The 19,007-nt window shown below is 41.5% G+C and overlaps 2 long non-coding RNA genes across 2 annotated transcripts in view; one reads left to right on the top strand and one right to left on the bottom strand.

The window, feature by feature from the left end:
- The first annotated feature begins 230 nt into the window (after positions 1 to 230).
- LOC138446483 (uncharacterized) overlaps positions 231 to 19,007 on the top strand; it is a 167,670-nt gene continuing 148,893 nt past the window's right edge. The window contains exon 1 of the long non-coding RNA XR_011259355.1: positions 231 to 303. This is a non-coding gene — a long non-coding RNA (uncharacterized lncRNA). The remainder of the gene's footprint in view (positions 304 to 19,007) is intronic.
- Positions 2,960 to 16,371, bottom strand: LOC138446481 (uncharacterized). The gene is made up of 3 exons (XR_011259354.1): positions 16,349 to 16,371; positions 16,044 to 16,081; positions 2,960 to 3,004 (listed from the first exon to the last, which is right to left on the bottom strand). It is a non-coding gene; the product is annotated as an uncharacterized lncRNA (long non-coding RNA).

Raw genomic sequence — 19,007 nt, forward strand, 5'->3', positions numbered from 1 at the left:
GCACTGAAAGATGTTAAGTGGGTTGCCTCCCTCCTGCGGGGCGGGTGGGGGGGGGGGGATTTCTCAGAATGCCCAAACAGAAAATGAAACTAACCACGTGGGGAGAGGTCTTCAAATCAAGTAACCCTGACTCCAGTTGCCCTTGAGATTACTGTTACTAAAAGATTTGTCTTCTTATCTTTACTACCAGCTATGGCCAGAGAGTGGACATGGACCAGTGCACAGGGAATCAACGTGCAAAACTTTACCAAATGTTGTTGGAGGATGAATATAAAGCAGGAAGTCAAAGAGTTGAAGAGCACGGTAAGTGACCAAATGTTGATTTTCCAATTCTACGATAGATTCTTCATTACCTGCCGGGCCTCCCTGGTCTTGACCAGTGCCCCTGTCTTCCAGTTTCTGAGAGAAAGGAGGAGCCTAATTTCAATAGGCAACAATTAGCAAACATAAATTGTCTAGTTGCATAGACCACACTCCCTCTAATGTCTTCTAGTTTTCTTCTACTAGTTTACCCCACCTCTTCAAAACCTCTGGCCTGTTGTTTCAGTGGAATTGAATGAAATCTCTCTCTTTTATGGTAACACTTTTGAATAGTCTTCCTTGCCTGTTTAACTCTGTCTAGTGCAAATTTTCTTTGACAACACACACACACACACACACACACGAGGCAACCTGAAATTCCAGATAAAACAAGCATCATGTAAACTTTACAAGCAATGCATACTCCATTTGGGAAATTAAAACGCAGTGTGATTGGCCTCCTGCTGGAGTGTAAGAATGAGATTCCTTTTTACAGATTTTTTTTTTCTTTAGGGTAGCATTGAAATTGTGAGCTTTGGAGCCATGAAGGAATGTTATTTACTTCAGAAACCGCACTGTTAGCTTCTGAGGTAAACAATATTTACTCAGTCATTAGACTGAAAATGCAATTGATGCCTTTCAATTCTGTAATCACCTATAAACAAAGCAAAGAATACTTAACTGTGGTTACAGAATAATGTTTTCGAACCTGATAATATGAAGTGTGGAGGTGGGAAAAGGGAAGGAGGCAAGTAAGGATGAGGGTGGCAGTATGAATATAGCTGATGGGAAAAACAAAAGTAGACACATTTTCAGTTCAGTTGCTCAGTCATGTCCGACTCTTTGCAACCCCATGGATGCACACCAGGCCTCCCTATCCATCAAAAACTAAAAAAAAAAATCTAATAATATTGGATTATATTGGGGAATGGGAAGAGGATACAAATTTTAAACCTACTAAATACAGTTATAGAGTAACTGTATTTAGATACAGTTACTTTAAAAATTTAGATAATTTTTAAAGTTAATAAAGTGAAAAGTGAAGTTAGTCGTGTCCGACTCTTTGCGACCCCATAGACTGCAGCCCATCAGGCTCCACCGTCCATGGAATTTTCCAGGCAAGAGTACTGGAGTGAGGTGCCATTTTCTTCTCCAGGGGATCTTCTGACCCAGGGATTGAACCCAGGTCTCCTGCATTGCAGGCAGATGCTTTGCCATCTGAGCCACCAGGGAAGCTAATATATAACTTTGGTCTTTAAAATGTGAAGTATGGTATTTGAAAACAAAGAGAAGAACTAAAATCAGGAATTAGATTATTGCCTCTGGAAAGAACTTTAGGGGTGAAGATTTTAGTGTGATGAAAGAGCTTTGTTTTATTATGAACATTTTTGTGCTATTTAAATTTTTTAACCATGCCATTTATTATTTTGATAAAATACTACATTTGTGTATTCATTCTTCAGATTTTCTCTTTGTCTGCCTTATGCTGGGTCTTTTCTTTCCTGATACTCTTGCTCCAAGGCAGCCTCTGAATCTCCGTGGTCCTGTTCCCCTTTGAATAGTCCTCAGAGTCCTTAGATCTTTCTCCTATTCTTGGTGAAGTTAGTCCTTTCTTTTCCCCACAAGTGCCTCCCATTCAGCAAACAAAGAACCCACCTGGTACCAGCATCCACCCTTCCTGGAGGGCAGCAGGGAATTATCAATAACAAAGGCAACAAAAGATGCCAGAACTAAAATTTCTTGTCACAGTTTTTTCTTTTTAACAATCATTACTTGAAAGCCTCAATTGTCATGATAATCCTTGGAGCATTTGAAGATTGTAATCGGCTAATTGGCTGCCCTGTTCACCTCAGTTATCTTTTTCCCCTGAAATCCTCTTTTCTTTAAGCTAAATGGCCTCCAGGTTTCCAACTCTGTCACAGGCTTCTTTAAACTCTTTGTCATATTCTGGAAACTTCTCGATCCCTGTGTTTTCCTTTGGACAAATGTCTGTTGATCTGTTCAATGGTTGGCTTCCTGGATGGAATGGAACACTCTCAATATCACACAGAAATACATGGGAGAGGATGGGCCAACCCCCTTCTTGGATTCAAGGAATTCTTGGGTGGTTTTCTGACTATAAAATTAAATGCCCGTTTTTATATGGCTAAAGCAGTTACACTGTGCTAATTCCAGTTGTCTGGAGTGGATGCTTATTGGGGAGTGAGTCTTGTGTGATACCTACCAAATATTATTCTGGGGGGAGGCAATACATATTTGCTGATATAAGGGATGATACTCCTAAGAGAAGCAATGGGAGGTATAATTTTATAGAATGGTATCACTTTTTTTTGAGCCTCCTTCTTGTGTTAGTTTATTGCCTGATAATAATAATTACATCTTTATTTACTTACTGAAATCCACTGACAGTTGTGAGGGTGTACTCCATTTAAGGGCTATCCCTCGGTTGGCACTGGAGAAGGTGATAGGTATCACAGATTTAGAGGGAAATTGGGATTCACTATTTCATGCATTGGAGAAGGAAACGGCAACTCACTCCAGTGTTCTTGCCTGGAGAATCCCAGGGGCGGCGGAGCCTGGTGGGTTGCTGTCTATGGGGTCGCACAGAGTCGGACATGATTGAAGTGACTTAGCAGCAGCATAAGCTAATAAAGGGTGACTGGTGGTTATGCTTGATTGTTGATCTCCAATTAGTGGCTTGGCACTATTTAGAAGGAGGACAGAAGAATAAGATGAAATGAAGTTTGTCAAAGGTAGATAGTCTAGGGACTTCCCTGGCTGCCCAGTGGCTAACACTGCATTGTCAGATTACATACTGTGAAGAAAATAATATTTTCTAAAAAAAAAAAAAAAAGTAACATTAAATTGGTATCATCAACTTTAATCAGAATGTTTCTAGGAATTGTTAATATTTCTATTAAAAATCTTAGAGTTGTGGTCTTAGAATCTTAAAAATATAAAAATTATTGAGCCATTTATGAAAATAACATTAGCTAACACTAGTTAAGCACACACTATGTGCCAGAAACTGCTTTTTAAAATGTATTCATTTTAAAAACAATTTTATTGGAGTATAGTTGATTTAAAATATGGTGTTAGTTTCAGGTATACAACACAGTGATTCAGTTATACATATAACACATATTCTTTTACAGATTCTTTTAATGTAGATTATTATTTGGAAGAAAAGCTATGACCAACCTAGATAGCATATTCAAAAGCAGAGACATTACTTTGCCAACTAAGGTCCATCTAGTCAAGGCTATAGTTTTTCCTTTGGTCATGTATGGATGTGAGAGTTGGACTGTGAAGAAGGCTGAGTGCCGAAGAATTGATACTTTTGAACTGTGGTGCTGGAGAAGACTCTTGAGAGTCCCTTGGACTGCAAGGAGATCCAACCAGTCCATTCTGAAGGAGATCAACCCTGGGATTTCTTTGGAAGGAATGATGCTAAAGCTGAAACTCCAGTACTTTGGCCACCTCATGCAAAGAGTTGACTCATTGGAAAAGACTTTGATGCTGGGAAGGATCAGGGGCAGGAGAGGAAGGGGATGACAGAGAATGAGATGGCTGGATGGCATTGCTGACTCAATGGACGCGAGTCTGAGTGAACTCCGGGAGTTGGTGATGGACAGGGAGGCTTGGCATGCTGTGATTCATGGGGTCACAAAGAGTCGGACACGACTGAGAGACTGAACTGAACTGAACTGAAGTGAACATTCCATTGTATTTATGTACCATATCTTCTGTATTCATTCCTCTGTTGATCAACATTTAGGTTGCTTCTGTTTCCTTGGCTATTGTAGATAGTGCTGCAGTGAACGCTGGGGTGCAAGTATCTTTTTAAGCTATGGTTTTCTTTGGATATATGCCCAGGAGCGGGTCTGCTGGATCATATGGTAGTTATACTTTTAGTCTTTCATGGAACCTCCATTCTGTTCTCTGTAGTGGTTATACCAATTTACAGTCCAACCATCTGTGCAAGAGGGTACCAGGAACTGTTTTAAGTCCTCCAGATATATACAGTCATCACCTCCTTAAAATCACTCTACAAGATAGAACTATGATTATTTGCATTTTACTGATGAGGAATCTATGGTCTAGAGAATCACCACATCTTTTCCAAGTCACACCAAAAGTAAGTAGAACAGGACTTGACTCCATGCCCTATCGTCAGTGCCCAAGTTCTTGGTCATCTGGTTGTACTTCCTTTCAAAGAAAACCTCTGAGGAACTATAGGAAATTGTTAATGAAACATTAAAAGATATTATAAAAGAGATCAAATAGGTGATCAGTTGAAATCACAGTCTTTGAAGATGAAGATAGAAAAGAACTCTTAAAATAGATTGGAAATCTGAAGAAAACTCAATACAAAGTAGAAAACCTCAATGTTCTGCTCAATATGAAAGATCCTAACATAGAAATGTGGGTCACAATTAAATCACTGCCATCAATAGTTTGCTTTTTCAGGAGATTGCTGATTATGTTTATAATGGAATGTATAAGATATATACAAAACTGAAAGGCATTAATAAAAATTATTAGCCAATAACATCTTCTAGAAGGGTATACAGTATGTTAGGTACAACAAGATTTTTTTTTTCTTCATTATTCACTGAAGAATTTTATTTCTTCTATTATGAATTATCCCCACAATAGCAATGCCTGGAAAGCTCATTAAGGTAAATAGTAAACTGTAAAAATAAGAAACTAAAAGCACTGGTGGTTTGGGGAAAAAAGTTGACATGGATTAAGGAGACCGTGGATACGGTAAGGTGGACCTGGTCTGCCCATGACTGGAATGCAGGGAAACTCAGTTCACTTCAGTTCAGTTGCTCAGTCGTGTCCGACTCTTTGCGACCCCATGAATTGCAGCACGCCAGGCCTCCCTGTCCATCACCAACTCCTGGAGTTCACTCAGATTCACGTCCATCGAGTCAGTGATGCCATCCAGCCATCTCATCCTGGGTCGTCCCCTTCTCCTCCTGCCCCCAATCCCTCCCAGCATCAGAGTCTTTTCCAATGAGTCAACTCTTCACATGAGGTGGCCAAAGTACTGGAGTTTCAGCTTTAGCATCATTCCTTCCAAAGAACACCCAAGGCTGATCTCCTTCAGAATGGACTGGTTGGATCTCCTTACAGTCCAAGGGACTCTCAAGAGTCTTCTCCAACACCACAGTTCAAAAGCATCAATTCTTCGGCGCTCAGCCTTCTTCACAGTCCAACTCTCACATCCATACATGACCACTGGAAAAACCATATCCTTGACCAGACAGACCTTAGTTGGCAAAGTAATGTCTCTGCTTTTGAATATGCTATCTAGGTTGGTCATAACTTTTCTTCCAAGGAGTAAGCGTCTTTTAATTTCATGGCTGCAATCACCATCTGCAGTGATTTTGGAGCCCCCCCCCCCGCCAAAAAAAAGTCTGACATGTTAGTCCCAGGCTAACCAGGATGGTGGTCCTATCTAGGTCTGCTTTCATGAATTATAAACCTTGCAACAGCAGACAAATCCCTGAGCCTTTCTAGTCCCACTCTGCTCATCTGTGAAGTGAGTCATCCCACCACCTAATGGGGTTATGTGGGCAGACGTGCTCCTGGGTGGAAGGAGGGTGTGCTGTTGGGGGCCAGGCACAGTGAGGGGACCCTAAGTGTGGCATTCCTGCTGTGTCACTACCCTTGTCCATAACAGTGAAAATTCACCTGTAAATGTCTACATGTTACTCTCCTCTGTAGCTACCTACCAGTAGCGGCTGACCATAGAGTTTGTGATCAGTAAACCACGTTGGATGAACAAATGGGTCAGGGACAAGTTGTCGCAGTGTCCATGTCTCTCTCTTCCTCCTCTGTTACCCCTACCCCTCTGCAGCATCTTTCTATATCATTCTCCACCCTCCAGCCCTCCCCCCAAATCCTTAGTTTACCAATGCACGCCAAATGGGAGATGGGTGAGAGGTTCCTTGGAGACTAAGATGATGAAAGAAATCCTGGATCTGTGGGTTGGAGGTAGGTGGCGGGCAGGGCATCACTCCCTTTTGTTGTTGTTGTTGAGTCAGAAGGTCCTGTCTGATTCTCTTGCGACCCCATGGACTATAACCCACCAGATTCCTTGTCCATGGGATTTGCCAGGCAAGAATACTGGAGTGGGTTGCCATTTCCTTGTCCAGGGGATCTTTCTGACTCAGGGATGGAACCCGCATCTCCTGCCTTGGCAGGTGGATTCTTTTCCACTGAGCCCCCAGGGAAGTCCCCATCACGGCCTTTACATGGGGTCTACTTCCACTAGTTCAGCTCCTGCTTTTGCGGATGAAATATGCTAAAAGCACATAGATTTTGGAGACTTTTTAAAGTGGTTGGATGATATTACTTGGTAGAGATGAGGATGTCAATGTAAATATTTACCACTTGACTGCATCTTGTTCCTGATTTTGTAAAACTGAGTATTCCTAGTCAATAAGAAAGAAGGTGGCAGGAGAGGCTGATTGATTTGAGGAAGAAAGAAATGGCTTATTTTAAGTGACCAGTAGAGCTAGGATTTGAATAATGCATTTTAAAATTACAGGGTTGAAGCTATGCACTAACACGTAAAGAGAATGATAGCAGTAATTTCACAAATGTCATGTGAGGGAGCCGAAGCAATCAGTGGGGCACAAGCACTCAGTGACCTGAATGCATGGCTTGTATTTGTATTTGCAAACCTGAGGATAATATAAATGTCTCCACTGAGGCAGTGTGACTATGCATTTATTTATCCGTATGGTAGAAATACTCATATTTAAAGTTTTAAAGACCTATATTAATATGTGAGAATTTTGATCAGAGAAACTGCTTATACACCATGAATATTTGTGCCTACTTCCTCACTTAATGTTCTCTTTCTTTGGCAGTAGGAGTTTCGCTTATGGAAATATCACTATTTGACTTTGTAAATATCTACTGTCAATAAGAATAGTTTTAAGAGTACTTAACTGTGAAGGAAAGACTTTATATCATGTACTGGGAAATTACATTAAGGAAACACAAGCCATACAGTTTAGATTTTGGAAAACAGATGTCACACACACATATAGAACAGAGTTAGCAAAAGAAAGCATTCCTTGTTAGGATCTCAGGGTGTCTCTTGGAACTCAGGGACATCCAGCAACCAGATTTCAGGAAAGTCTACCTCTGAAATCTGCTCAGTCATCTTAGAAAAGGATGCTGTTAGTTGTAAGAGAACAGGTGAGAATGGGGGTATTTCAGTGTGGAGCCACCAAGTTACTAGGAAAATATTAACTCAGATGAACAAATAAGGTTCCTGGGTTTGAATCCATTCTGATTCTTCCTACAGGAAGCCCATTTGAAGAAAAAAAAATTAAATAAATAAAGGAAAATCACATCACTTACTCTGTCATTTCCCCAAATAGATTTTATTTTTTCTCTGAAGAACATTTTGCTGAAAATAAAATTTATTACCTACACATGGTTTCCCACAGCAAGTTCTATCAAATCATGAAAATGAAATTATTATTATTATTTAGCATTGTGGCCTATTGTAGTAGCAGTGCGTTCACACATTTTAATGAAAACGACTCACCCTCAGAGTTTCTCATATCTACATGGCTTCCAATAAAGTGAGGAATTATAGTCAAATAGGGATTTCTAATTGTAGAGGGGATGTTAAAATCATGTATGTAAGTTAGAGATGATGGTGACTCACACCAGGGTGGTGACCGTGGATGGTGAGAAGCGGTGGGATTCCAGATAAATTTGGAGGTAGAGTTAATAGGTTAGATGGGTGGTGTGTAAGAAAGTAGTCACCAAGAACAATTGCGAGATTTTGGACTGAAATACTGGAAACTTGAGTTTCCTTTCACTGAGGGAAGGAAGGCTGTGCTTGCGGTAGGTGTTTGGTGGCTCTTAGTGGGAGGAGGTCACAGTTTTAGTTTTAGATATGAAAGTGTGTTAGTTGCTCAGCCATGTCTGACTCTTTGTGATCCCAAGGACTGTAGCCCACCAGGCTTCTCTGTCCACGGCAATCTCCAGGCAAGAATACTGGAGTGGGTGGCCATTTGAAAGTATTAGCAAGTAGTCATACAAAACTATTCATCTCCCTTTAATGGTCCTAAAAAATGCTACTGGAGATAAAAATCCATTAAAATGTAGGAAAGTCAAATGTGGAGACCTAATACTGACTAATTATTGAACAACAGCTACTTAGGGGATTAAGTGGATGCCATACTAATAAGGAATCAGATATATGTGAGGATGCTGCAGCTCTGTAGGATAGGTTTTAATTAGAAATTATATATATAAAAAAAACAAACAACACTTATCTTCTCAATGCCTGTCTGCTACTTTACATAATATGCATTATTTATTCTGTCTATATATTGAAGTGTGCTGAAGGAATCTAGTGAGAGAAGTTTGTTATAAGAAAAATGACTGTAGTACTGTTTCTTTACCTTGATACAGAATGTTTCCTAGGGTATCGTAGAGCGGCTTTACCTCTCTGTTCAGCTGCAGTTAATTACGCTGACGATTTTTATTTAATGCTCCTTCTCTCCTGAAAAATCAATATCCATGACCATTAGTCTCCGAGTTGTTTTCATGAGAGGTTTCAGAGTCCATTAGCATGCAAATGAAAAGGAGTGATCCCACACTGGATATTTTAAGAATTAAGGGGCTTTTAAAAATTGTTTGCTTTTTTAGAAACAGTCACATTCAAGACACAACTCCAAGTGTTAGCAACACTTCTGTTGGGTATTCTGAGAGCTGTTTCCTTGTGGGTGACAAGAGAAAACAGCAGTTGGGAGGTAGATGAAGAACTGCTGGTCCGGGGGAACTTTGCAGGGGCAGGCAGTCAGCTGGGGTGGGGGCTGCAGGGCATGGGCCTGGGGAAGCTGTGACGAGGAGGTGAGGCGAGATAGCAGAAAATGTTCTGGAAGGCAGAAGAGGCAAGCAAAAAAGGTGGGAACAACGGTTGAGGGAAAGCTTTGCACTGTTAGTGGCCATGTTACCGAGGGTGGGGTCTGGCTGCTCACCACTCAAAAATCAGTACTCTGGAGGCAAGGTTGGTGGAAGGGAAAGTTTGCTTTGTTTCAGAGACCAGCAGCCAGGGTGGGGGCTGGAGCAGACTGGGGTCCCCCGGCTGCCCCCTCCATGACAATATCAGTGGGCAGGAGCTTGTGAGTGTATATGCTCCTGTGTGTTTGCACTATATATTTTTAAATATTTTTATTGGAGTGTAGTTGATTTGCAATATTGCATTAGTTTCAGGTGTACAGCAAAGTGACTCAGTTCAACATATATGGATATCTACTCTCTTTTAGATTCTTTTCCCATATAGGCCATTACAGAAGTGCAAGGAGGGATCTACGTGCAGAAAGCACAGTCAACCCTGAAGGTCATCTTGAAATTGTTTGTGTAGTGATCTGACCAGCATCATCTTGATTGTTTTAAGTAGAGTCAGTCTTCAGGTCCAGGGTCAGTTTTTCCTCAACTTCCTTGAGGCCAGTTTTCAGAACTGTGGCAGTTCCCTGCCTAATCCTAACTCTATGCCTAATCCTAACTTTTTTCACCTGGTGGGGTATCTATGACAGTTGATATGAAAACAGCTCATAGGATATGGCTTAGAATGTTATCCATAGCCCTTGAGGAGGAACTAAAGATCCTTGATTTTGCTTAATGACTAAACTATTACCCTTTGGTTTTGACTGCTTTCCCTTGCTTCTGCATTTTCTCACTTGTCTGATTAAACTTTTTCTTTGGCTAAAGTTTTTCTTCAAAGAGCAGGTGGAGGACATGGTGAGGAAAGACCATTGGGTTGTGCTCCGTTTCAGCCATACACCTTAGTATGATTGAGATTCAGTTCGAATCATTGGCCTACAGATGATACAAGGAAGATTATTACATGTTTAAAGTGAATGAGGCAAATGTTGTTTAAGCACCACTTGGCTGTTAGGCAGAGTCCCAGGGATTAGGAGCTGATATCCTTTGGGCCATCATTTAGTCTGACACAGTGAGTTTGTGAATTGATTCTCAGAGAGGTACCTTTTTGCAGTGGGCTGACCTCTGAGTTGGAGACAAACAGTGGTCGACTCCTTGGGGACCAAAGACCACCACGCTGGGCTGAGTAGGTGACAGCCTGGTGACCTTTCTTCCTCCTGAGGCCACACAGCTTTCTGTTTCACCGCGTGTCCCCAGTGTTCCTCTGTTTTGAATTTCTATAGGAAACACTTTCCTTGCAGAACAAATATTCTAGAGCCTAACAAGCAATTGAAGGGAAGTGGAATGCAACGTAATGGCAAGAAATAGTCGAGAACAGGCCACAGGGGAAGATAAGTGCCTCACGATGGAAGCCAGGAGTGCATAGATCAAATACATTTAGAACCAACAATAAAAATATGAGTCAGATCTCATGGAAACTGTTGGTTGCTTTGCCTTGATAAGAAGTGTTATCACACCTACTGAGTGCTACTTGCCAGGCACTGTCCTAAGCATTTAAAAGTATTCATTCACCTGATCCTTAGAAAATCTTCTAAATAGATAATAATTCTTTTAATTTTGTATGGGGAAACTGCAGAATCCCCTGTGGTGCCGTTGGTAAAGAATCTGTCTGCAATGGAGGAGATGTGGGTTTGATCTCTAGATTGGGAAGATCCCTTGGAGAAGAACTGGCAACCCACTCCAGTATTCTTGCCTGGAAAATCCCATGGACAGAGGAGCCTGGTGGGCTACAGTACGTGGGGGTCACAAGAGTCAATCACAACTTAGCGACTAAACGACCACCATGGGGAAACTGAGGCACAGAGGAGTTAGTTAACTCACCCAGGATTGCTCAGCTTATAAGCAGGACTTGTGATATGAACTGAAGGAATATAGTCTCAGAGAACCAGTGCCCTTGACCTCAGTGCCACCACCTAGCATCCAGTTTTTCTCCTGTGTATCTTTATTTGTTTTTTCTTTTCTGCTAAATTATACCTCTTTAGGGCCACGAGTTTTGCATACCAGGTACCAGGAGCCAGAGTGGCACTTATGCACAGTGATGTACGTTTTGTGCCATCTGCACGGCTGATTGATGCTCTTTTAGGTTTTATTTGTCACAAGGCTGCTGCAAGGAAGCAACCTGAATATCACGAAAGAGAAATCTGGGGCTAATAAGTGAAAGCTTTGCAAACAACAGTATCAACAATCCTGCAGTGAGGAACAGCCTCTGTAGCATTTGTGGTGTGTTATGTCAGCTTTGGTATATGGCTTTAGGACTTTTGATAAGAGAGGTCCTGTGATGGAAGCTGTGGCTTCATATATGGGTCACGTTTCACATTGGACTTTCAGAGCATGAATGAATGTTAATAGAGCTAGAAATAAATAATATTGATGCTTTCATCTAAACTTCATCTCCATGTAAGGACTATTTTGAATAAAATTTTTGAAGAATGTAAATCTAGAGAAGCAAATTTTTTCTAAGGTGCATCTGAATAGAGAGGGTTAGAGGATGCCAGGACAAAAGAGATAGATGCTAAAAACTGAGATGAGATAGGTAGTTTGGGCAAATAGAGTTAGATTTTATTTCCCTGAAAGGTCCAATTGAGCTGCCACCACAATGAAATGATTCGCAAGGATATAGAAATAATGAAAGGAGCATCAGTAAGCCAATCACCCAGATGATCATGGTTCCACAGCTGCAGTTGTAGCAAACTGTGAGAAAAATTTTGGTGATTTCTGTTTTTTAAGAACCCGGGACATTCTGAACATGAAATCTTATCTGATAGCTGCAGGAACTGTATTCTCACAGCAATATCAAATATAACTCTCAATCCCATGGAGGAATAATAGCAGCATTATAACTAAAGGGAAGATAGGATTTCAGTGTGGATAAATGCTATATTCTATTTTACTTGTTTAACCAAAGATAGTATAGGGTTGGGCTTCCCTGGTGGTTCAGCGGTAAAGAGCCGGCCTGCCAATGCAGGAGATAGAGGAGATGTGGGTTTGATCCCTGGGTTGGGAAGATTTCCTGAAGAAGGAAATGGAAACACACTCCAGAATTCTTGCCTGGGAAACCCCATGGACAGAGAAGCCTGGAGAGGGCTATAGTCCATGGTTGTAAAGAGTTGGACACAACTTAGCAATGAAACAACAACAAAGTATAGCATTGCCAAAAATTTTATTCAGATTTTCCCATGAGACATAATGGAAAAACCCAAGTGAGTTTTGGCCAACCCAATCGTAGGTCTAGGCAGTTAGACTCCTGCCAGTCTCCAGATTCTCTGTGCTTGGAGGGACCGCAGATAGTGACTGGATAGATCAGAAGGGTTCCTTGCCTTCTCTTCCCTCAGAGTTGTGTCTGAGACATATTCAAGTGAGCCCTAGTTCCTGAACAGAGATTGAAAAGCACCAGCCTCGGGTTAATTCTAAATGCCTTCCCCAGCACTGAGCATCCCCATGATCTGTGTGTCCTATCTCCCACTCATTCTCTTCAGCTTCTCTCTTACTTCAGAGTTGTTCTACACTTTTTTCCCTAATTAAACTCTACTTCAGCATCATTTGCCCCCCCCCTTTTTTTTTCCTCACAACTTTCTCCTTTTATGAGAGTATAGTTTGAAGCAAGGTGATACGGTGCAGGCAACTTTCAAGCTGACAGCCTCTCTCAAGGAATTGACTTTAAAACCATGAAGAAGTTTTTGACTTGATCCCTACCTAGGATACTTGCAACTTTATCAGGCTTTTCTACTTCTAATCCTCAAGGCTTCTGAACCTGATATTAGACTTGGTAACTATGTTGTCTATAACTGTGCTTTAAGCTACATTTCCAAATAAAGCAGAAAGTCATGAGAAAAGGGGGACAGATGCCTGAGCATACTTGAATTAGGAAAAAAGGGGGAACAAATTTTGAGTTTTGAAAAATGAGAGATCTGTTGTTTAGTTGCTAAGTTGTGTCCTGCTCTTTTGTAACCCCATGGACTGCAGCCCGCCACGCTCCTCTGTTCATGAGATTTTCCAGGCAGAAGTACTGGTGTGGGTAGCCATTTCCTTCTCCAGGGGATTGTCCTGACCCAAGGATCAAAATGTGTCTCCTGCATTGGCAGGCGGGTTCTTTACCAATGAGTCACCAGGGAAACCTAGAGAAAGACTAGGTGATGGGAAATACAGCTTATGATGACACCTGAATGCTGTATGATGGCATTTAGAATTTAGACTTGGTAACTATTATGCTGGTCTAGGCTTTTTTTTTTTTCCTGATTCTTCTTTTCTGTTCATTATTATTAGTTTTATTAATTTAATGCTTAACTAATGCTGGATTTTTAACTCTTTGGAATTAAGACATATAGATGAGCTGAGCCTGTATTTTCATTAAATATATTACACTCAAGAATGGATAAATCAGCCTGTGGATATTTACTAATTTATATAAACATTGAAAGCAAGCCCACAGTAGCCTTACAAGCAATGTATCAGATTTGGTTCAGCCAGCCCAAAGTACCACAGTGAGGGCATTATATCCATATACCGAGTCATCCCACACTGCCTACCTGCCCGTCTCCCATCCTCCTGACCAACTTCATGTCTTTCCCAGCTCCTGCCTCAGACTATCTCTTAATTCTGATGGCTCATTGGTTACGCCTGTCCCCATCATCTCAGCTTCCAGACAGCCAGATTGTAGTGGCCATGGGTGACCCGTTCAGCTGTCAAGCCCTGTACTACTACAACTACTACTTCCCGACGGATATCTCAGACAGCTGATGCTGGACTCTGCTCAGTACCAACGTTCTGATAAAACTTAACTGAGCCAAAGATCACTGAAATTGGAATATGGGCAGACAGAGGCATAAGTGTATAGGTAGCTAAAACCAAGTTTCGGGACTTTAAGGACATAATAACCACTCCAGATCAACTGTGCATGTGTGTTTATATAAAATGTCAGGAATTCAGGCTGATGCTAAGATGTTAGGAACTCCATCAAATATGCAAAGCTTGACTTCCTGGCTGACTTGCTATTATGAGAATATACAGTAAATTCCCAACATATGAACCTTCAAGTTGTGAACTTTGAAAGACGCAAACATGTGTCTGGTTCCAGCAAGGAAACAGGACCTGTGCCATCGATATCAGGCATGAGCGAAATTGCAGCTTGCCCTCTGTCTCCTATTGCTGACGATCCTAGGGCTCTACCATCACCTGCCTCCTCTCCCTCCTCCAGTCAGTAACTCTTGCCTGTTCCCTCGATGCCAGCCCCTATGTGCCAGCTGTTGTGCTACTGTACTTTTCAAGGTACTGTACTATAAGATTAAAAATGTGTTATTTTGTATCTTTGTTTTTTATGTACTATTTGCATGACAAGTATCATAAACCTATTATAGAACAGTACTATATGGGCTTCCCTGCCGGCTCAGTCAGTAAAGAAACTATCTGCAATGTGGGAGACCTGGGTTTGATCCCTGGGTTGGGAAGGTCCCCTGGAGAAGGGAACGGTTACTCACTCCTGTATTGTTGCCTGGAGAATTCCATGGACAGAGGAGTCTGGCGGGCTACAGTCTATGGGGTCGCAAAGAGTTGGACATGGTTGAGAGGCTTTCACTTCACCGTACTATATAGCTGATTGTGTCAGTGGGGTACCTAGGCTTACTTTGTTGGAATTATGAACAAATTGAACTTACACGCTCTCAGAACAGAACTTATCTGTATGTAAGGGGCTTACTGTATACATCTTTGAGGATCTTTGCTGCTGCTGCTAAGTCACTTCAGTCGTGTCCGACTCTGTGTGACCCCATAGATGGCAGCCCACCAGGCTCCCCTGTCCCTGGGATTCTCCAGACAAGAACACTGGAGTGGGTTGCCATTTCCTTCTCCAATGCATAAAAGTGAAAAGTGAAAGGGAAATCTCTCAGTCGTCCGACTAGTAGCGACCCCATGGACTGCAGCCTACCAGGCTTCTCTGTCCATGGGATTTTCCAGGCAAGAGTACTGGAGTGGGGTGCCATTGCCTTCCTGCATATATGCTAAATATTGCTTCTCCTTCCTTGGCTGACACTGCATGTCTGCTTTTTTCGCTGATTATGAATTCAGCTCACCCAGCTTCCCAGTAGGCAGAGGCATAGCCACAATATTAACTCTGACCCATAGGGAGCAGCTGGGGAGGACCTGTGGCCGCTTAACAGATGGCTGGAGCCAGCTTTCAATTTCGGTTCCAACAAGGGCCTCAGGCATCACCTCTTGGGAAAGTGTTAAAACAAACTTTTACTATTTTGTGTTTTCATCTGGGCATCCATCAAAGTTTATGATGTGTCCCACAGGAGTCAGTAAGAGCTGGCCTGGGCTGTGTGTGCTCTGCAGTAGCCTTCTCTTTCTGTGATCATCGCTGCTACAAAAGCCATTACCAGAATTTAGGGGTGAGGTGGTTTCTGGAGGTAAGAAGAATGTTGGCCTCATGTGCGTGTGCTGATAATAGAGGCATTAGGAGAAAGGAAAACCACCGTCCCAAAATACCAACCCCAGCATCCTGAAGACACTTTGAGCTGCTTTCTTTTGCATTACGCATATTTTCCACTGAAACACAGATGACCTTGAAATATAGTGCATTCAGTATAAGATCATTCATTAGCTTCTTTCCTTGGGTACAGCAGATGGAGAGAAGCACCCTTAATTTGTAGGTCAAATTTTATGAACGGTTTACATGTTTAGCAAACTTTATGAATTATAAAACTTTTTACATACATTGCCTTATTTGCTTCTTAGTACACTTAGTCATTACAATTACTTACCAGGGCTTCCTTGGCAGCTCAGATGGTAATGAATCCGCCTGCAATACAGGAGACTCAGGTTCAGTCCCTGGGTCAGGAAGATCCCCTGGAGAAGGAAATCCCATGGACAGAGGAGCCTGGAGGGTATGGTCCATGGGTTTGCAAAAAGTCAGATACAACTGAGCAACTGAGCACACACACAGGCCTCCAGGTTACTTAGAATTTCTGTCTAATGTAGCTACAAATCAGAGGTTCCCATGACAGGCTGCTCAGTTTTGATTAATTTGGGAGAACGACTCATGGGGCAGAGGGAAATATGTGCTTACCATAACCAGTTTATCGAAGGACATGACGAAGGATCCACCTGATGAGATGCATATAGCAAGGTCTGGGAGGGTCTGGCTGGCAGGAGCCTCTGTTCCTGTGGAGCTGGGGTGCGTCACTCTCCTGGTCTGAAGGTATTCACCAGTCTGGAAGTTCCTCGAACCTCATGCTATTGGGATATTATGGAGACATATTACATAAGCATGATCCACGGTTAACTCCATTTCCAGTCCCCCCTCCCTCTCTGAAGTTGGGGATGGGGTTGAAAATTCATGGCTTGGTCTTTCTGTTGACCAACCCCCCAGTCCATCCAGCAGTCCCTCAAGGTCACTCAATAGAACAAAAGATGCTCCGGGTGGTCTTATCTCTTAGGAAGTTATAAATTCCAGGAGTTCTGTGCCAGGAACTTGAGGCAGAGAGCCCTGTGTTTATATGTTTTCTCTTATCTCACAACCCTAAATCCCACGGGCAAGGGAGAGACAAGATTCAAATCTGGGTCTTCTGACCCCAGAGCTTTTGTTTTCTCTCTTTAGCCTAGTTGAACATTTGGGGTAAGAAAGAAGTAGAGGTCCAGAGCAAAGAAAAGTGTATGACGGGCTCATGGAGGCAAGGCCAGGGCATGGGAAAGGGGTCTGCAGGTCATTGGGAGCTGATTAGAGGCCAGTGAGCCCAGGGGAGAAGGGAGACGACAGCGAGATGGAACACTCGTGTGTCTAGCAGCGGTGAACCCAGTGTTCAGAGAAATCCCTTCTTGTGCGTAACACCTAAAGATTCTTGATAAGATATTTTAAAGCCAAGCCTTTAAGTGCATGAAAGTACTATGTGTACATGAGGGGAGGGGCCAGGTGGTGAATAGCAGGAGGAAGCCAGTAACGAAGAGGAAGTATTAACCCAGAGAATTAAATGGTGTCACCACCAGCCTGTTTCCTGGGGGAAATTGCTTCTTCCTTATAGCTGAGATTCTGGGTCTGGAAGTGTGGGTGCCTTGAAGATAGGTGATCATGCTTGGGACCCGAACAGATGCAAAGTTGGATTAAAGACTCATATACAAGACAGAGGCCACGAAAGGATGATAGTGAATAAGAAAAAATAGCTCTTCGGAGGCAGTAGAAAAATAATTTCCCTTGATCCCTGATACAAATCAGTCTTCACGTGAGCCTGAAGCTAAAGGCCACAGTAACTGTAGTTGGAAACCAAAGCCCCAAACTAACCCTGGTCCCAGGTTGACAGGCTTCAGGTGCTTGACAGCAGCAAACTAAAAGCTTTTCCAGAGAAGGATGCTTTCAGACTGGGCAGGTCGCAAAAGAACTCCCACAAACTGAGCTCCAAGAAACAGAGGCTCATAACTAAAATCTCTAACAAGCAAGGAGATGAGCCACCCCTAATAAGAATCAACAGAAATGCACTGCCAATAAGTAATAGAATAAGACAGGATCAGACCTTCAGGGATGGTTGATATTGAAACTTTCAGAAACAAATTAAAAATAGATATGTTTTATGTAATTAAAGAAATGAGGTATTAAAAAAAGGATGAGGTATTGAAAGTGTGTAGAAAAACCAGAGTATTAAAAATAACCAAGAACATTTAAAAAAGAACTATAAATTTCACATAAAAATTACAGTAACTGAAATTACAAACCTAAGGTTTGTGACACAGCTGGAAAGGAATTTGTGAGATAACTTATGTGAACCCATGGGTATATGTATTACAAGCTACAGAAGGAAGTTATTACAGAATATGTATAGAATAAGAACATTCATATCAATATTATTAATATGGATTCTTATGGACTCATGTAAATATAGCTTATTTTGCTAAATCTTATTCGACTTTATTATATATCTTGTTTATATGTATATAAAATTATATAGATACATATAGTGATAACAATGACCAGGAAAAAGAGTAATCAACATAAAATTTATGATGGGAATGAGGCTACATCTTGAATTTGAGAAGTATCAAATACTGAACTTTGAATACATTGGTTGTGCTCTATTTTAGAATCTTGGTTGGAGGTAAATAGGTGTATTTAATTATTTTTTTATGGTGATATCTTTTACACATAACATTCTATTAGTTTAGGTGTACAACATAATGATTCAATGTTTTTACATATCGCATAATGATCACCATAATGTTTAGTTATCATTAATCACCATACATGATTATGTTTTTTTCTTGTGATGAGAATTTTAAGATCTACTCTCTTAGCAATTTTTAAATATACAATGCAGTATTATTAACTATAGTCACCATTCTGTATATTACCTCCCCAGGGCTTATTTTATGATTACAAGTTTGTGCCTTTTTAACTACCTTCTCCCATTTTGCTCACCTGCCAACCTCTGCCAAGCACTAATCAATTCTCTGTATGTATGAGTCCATTTTTTTAAAAAAGTTTCCATATAAGTGGAATCATACAGTATTTGTATATATATATTGTTGCTGTTCAGTTACTCAGTCATGTCTGATTCTTTGCAACCCCTTGAACTGCAGCAGGCCAGCCTTCCCTGTCCTTTACCGTCTCCTGAAGCTTGCTCAAGCTTAGGTCCATTGAGTCAGTGATGGCATCCAACCATCTTGTCCTCTGTCATCCCCTTCTCCTCCTACCCTCAATATTTCCAAGCATCAGGGTCTATTCTAATGAGTTGGCTCTT

This window comes from Ovis canadensis, chromosome 10 (genome assembly GCF_042477335.2).
Source record: "Ovis canadensis isolate MfBH-ARS-UI-01 breed Bighorn chromosome 10, ARS-UI_OviCan_v2, whole genome shotgun sequence".
NCBI lineage: Eukaryota > Metazoa > Chordata > Mammalia > Artiodactyla > Bovidae > Ovis > Ovis canadensis.